General features: G+C 38.1%; 1 long non-coding RNA gene across 1 annotated transcript in view; it reads left to right on the top strand.

The window, feature by feature from the left end:
* Window positions 1–27: 27 nt before the first annotated feature.
* The window catches only part of LOC116093307, a 20,406-nt gene continuing 16,052 nt past the window's right edge, over window positions 28–4,381 (top strand). Inside the window, exon 1 of the long non-coding RNA XR_004119683.1 lies at window positions 28–148. This is a non-coding gene — a long non-coding RNA (uncharacterized LOC116093307). The remainder of the gene's footprint in view (window positions 149–4,381) is intronic.

Below are 4,381 nucleotides of genomic sequence, written 5' to 3'. Positions count from 1 at the left end.
TTTTTAATAGCAAACGCAGGGGTGTTCCATGGACTGCAGGAGGGGCAGATGTTTTGTAGTAGAACCTGTTCTACCAAGTGTGTGAATGCGTTAAGCCTCTCCCTTGGTAGAGGACCCAGGCAGCTTCATTGGAGAGCCAGTCAAAGCAGTGAGTATCAAAACTAACAGTGGCCCTTAGAATTGGGGATAATTTGGAGGAGGGTTTTTAGTGTCTCCCTGGGTATAACTTTCTTTATAAATAATGTCATCTGTTGTAATGTGGTCTCTTTATGATTGAAAGGTAAGTACTACCTCTAGGGCTTGTAAGATATCTCTCCCTAAAAGATTGATGGCTACTTGAGCTGCCAGAGGAAGTATGAGGCCAGCAGCTCCATCAGGGTCCTCCCATCTGTAGTCTTGTTTGGTAACAAACACATGAGAGGTTCCCCTATGCCTAGGACCTACGGCCCAGGGATCAGTTGCCATTTCTGTGGGATCTCTTGTTGTCTTAAAATTGTCTTGTCTGCTCTAGTATCAATAAGGCACGTGAATGGCTTGTTATATATTTTAATGGTTAATTTTGGGTGGGAGCCCAACCTCAGCAATTTTCCTGTCTTTTTCCTCCTACACAGTAGCATTGGGGCTACAGGAATGTGTAGCCATGCTTGGCTTCTTGAATGAGTACTGGGGATTCAAGCAGAGGTCCTCCTGCTTGCCTATAGAGTCAGAAATAACAGAACACTCTTGTGGCAAGTTGGAAGGCAGAGAATAGAGAATCCCCAGAATCTTGCTGACAAGCAATGAAAAACAAGAGACACCCTGTCTCAAACAAGGTAGAAGGTAAAGACTGTCATGAGGGTCTCTGACTGCCACACATACAGTGTGTGAAACACATGCTCCCAACACCATCCACACATGTAGAAAAGAAAGAACTTATATGGAGTTAAAGGTGTAAGCGCGAAATGAGAAAGTGGATGATTCTATCAGTTCTAGGAGCAGGACTCTGGATTTTTCAGTCAGAATATCTTAGAGCAGATGATAGTTACCACCTATGAGTACATTTTTTCTTCCTTTTAGTAACAAGTCATCGGCAATGTTTAAAGTCTGAGTATTAGTCATTACTGCCTAGGGGCTCGTGTGGGTGTAGAAAGCATTGTGTATGTACAAATGGATGGGCAAGCTAGACTCTGCTTCCTGACATTTCTTCCCACTCAGTGAACACACACACTGTTAGATTTATGAAACAAAAAGTGAAAGGAAGAGTGGTTTGTGGCTTGTAGACATTTCAAAGAATTTATATGTTTTATGGATTTGATAATCTTGGCAGACTCACTGATGAGATACATCCTAAGGATCCAGTGAAGGCAAATTTTGTCTTCAAGATGATTAGAAACTGCAAGGATGAAGATGATGTCACATACTTAAAAGCTTCAATTTTATGAATTCTGTGCTTCAGTATGAAAATTTTAATTGCTTTACAAAACCTCTTGTTTTATTATGACATTTAATGCCTACATACTAATATTTTTAAAGATTTATTTTTGTTTTAGTTATGTGTATACCTGTGTGTCTGTTGGGAGTTGGGAGGTATGTGCTTATAAGTGCAGTTGCTCTTGGAGGCCAGAAGATGTGCCAGATCCCATGGAACCAAAGTTACAGGTTATAAACAACCCAGGGTGAGTGGAACCAACTACAGTCCTATATGAGAGCACTAAGCTCACTTAACTGATTAGCCTCATCTACAGCTCTCATACTATAATATTTTACTCATACCTATTCCCCTAAAATTACACTACCATACCTTCCTGCTGGTCATCTGCCTTTCTTCAAATACTCTCTGTCTGTTTTAATGTCACACATGTACACACACACACACACACACACACACACACACACACACACACCCCACAAATTTAAATACTGCATATGAGAGAAAAACAAGCAATATTTATCTTTCCCCCTACTATCCTGACTTGTTCCCACTCTTTTCCCCCCTTAGTTCCCTTTTTCCCCCACAGTAGTCTCTCCTATTTAATTTTATATTGTATATCTATCTGTCTGTCATCTATCTATCTATCTATCTATCTATCTATCTATCTATCTATCTATCAAACCATTTAAATCTTGATTTGTATATGAGAGAGCACATGCCATGCTGTCCTTTCAAATCTGATTTATTTCACTTTACATGAAGATTTCCGGTTTAATATATATTACTTAAAATGGAACTATTTCATTCTTCTTTATGGCTGAATAAAACACACACATGTGCCACATGTGCACATGTACTCCTTTTTTCTCACCATTTATCTGTTGAAGGACATCAAGGCTTGTTACCTATCCTGGCTATGCTGAGTAGCTCAGCAGTAAACATGGATATACAACTACTGTTGTATTTCTTACCATTCCCATAAGTGTTGGGACAAAGCTTAAGGAAGGGTATCTTTACGTTCACAGTTTGAGGATTGAATTCATCATGGTGGAGAAGGCATAGTGCACATAGGCAACAGGTCACATTGCATTCACAGTCAGGAAACAGAAAATGAGATGGTGCTGATACACATTTCACTTTCTCCTTTTTCTTCAGTCCTGGACCCCAGTCCATGAAATGGTTCCCACATTCCAGATGTGTTTTCCTACTATAGTTAAACCTATCTGGAAAACCCTTTATAGGCATGTAAACCTTTGAGGCACGTCTCCTAGATATTTCTAAGACCCATTTTGTTGATACTCAAGATGGTCATATATGTTGATCTATCATCTTTTACCTGTACATAGGAGTGGTAGAGTTTATTGTGAACATTTTATGAATTTCTTATTGCTTGATATTTATATGGTTATGCAAATCATATCTGTATTTAAAACATGGTAAGATTTAGCTGAGGCAGAAGCATCAAGCAATGACAGATTGTGTATGCAGTTAGAGCCAGATGAACATAATACTCTTTTGCATTCCATGACACAGAGGGTTGTTTCACTAATAATACGTTATATAATTAAAAATACCCATGAGAAAGGGTTAATGCTCTTTGAAATGTTTTCAATGACTAATAGCCTGTGGACTCATTGATCAATACACAATATATAGTTGTACTCAAACATCACAGTCTATCCCACAAGATGGACAGTTATTATTTGTCAAAAACTACCAAACAGAGTGCTTTATAAATTTTAGTCTTCCTTCAAGTAAAAAACCCTACCGAATTGTGTTTATGAACTAATATGTTTGATTGATTTTCTTGGTCTGCTTTTTAGCTTTATTCCTACTCCTTAATGTAGATATTTTCCAAAGAATTGCATTTTTCTTCTTACTTTATTTTCCCTCCACTTATCCTTAGATGAACTTCCTTTCAAGGCTTCTAATATCCTATTTGCTTCCTCAATTTAAGCCTAAAATTAACCAGTCCAACTTATATTTATTAAGTATTATAACAGTCTTTGATTCTTCCAGATATGAGGAAAAACAGAGCAGACAGTTGAGGAGCTGTGCCAAGGATATTGAAATCTGTGTATGTTAGCAGGCCTTTCTTCCCTTTACCATTACTATAAAAAAAAAAGAGACATACGAGGAGAGGAAAGCTCTTTGATTCCTTGGAGTAAAGGGAATAAATTCACCAACTTGCCTTCTAGGTGGATATTTCTAGATGTTTCCAGACTATTCAGTCTAGCTATCTGTAAGACATGCCAATTCAGCTAATCTAGAAAACATCTGTCTAAATTTTGAGCAGGAAGCTGGGAAGAAAAGAGGCCTTACTAGATGTTTCATGTGTATGAATTTCAAATCAGGCAAAACAGTCAAAAATGGAACTTTCTTTTTGGGTGGGGCAAAAGATGGTATTAATGGGATTTTTGAAGTGATAGTAATATTCTGTTGCTTGATTCAGGATTAGTTACCTGTGCAAAAACACCATGAGGAAATTGCATAGATCATTCAATTGTGTGGTAGTTTGAATAAGAAATGTCCCTTGTCAGCTCAGGCCTTTGAACATTTGTTCAAAATTGTTGATGTTGCTTGGAAAGGTTATGGGAAGGTGCAGCCTTGCTTAAGGAAATATGCCCCTAGGGTTGAGTTTTGAGAGTAAGATGCCTAATTTCACTTTTTGTTCATTCTCTGCTTCATGCTTGAGGTTGAGATGTGGTCTCTCAGCTTTCATGGCTTGAGGTTTGATGGACAAGAGAATTACTTTTATGCTTTTTTGTGTGTAATGAGTAAGGCTGCCATGAACATACTGTGTGTGCCTTTTGGTAAACATATATGAGCCTGTCTTCTGAGTAGATTGCTAGGAATGGAATAGTTCTATGGTAGGAAGTGCTTATATTTGCCTTAATGAGGTACTGCCCAGCAATGCTACAAAATGGTACACCAATTTATACTCTAGTAATATGTAAATGTTGCTGCACA

Source organism: Mastomys coucha, chromosome X (assembly GCF_008632895.1).
Source record: "Mastomys coucha isolate ucsf_1 chromosome X, UCSF_Mcou_1, whole genome shotgun sequence".
NCBI lineage: Eukaryota > Metazoa > Chordata > Mammalia > Rodentia > Muridae > Mastomys > Mastomys coucha.
Note: the sequence above shows the minus strand (reverse complement) of the source record. Positions and strands in the feature narration are given on the sequence as shown.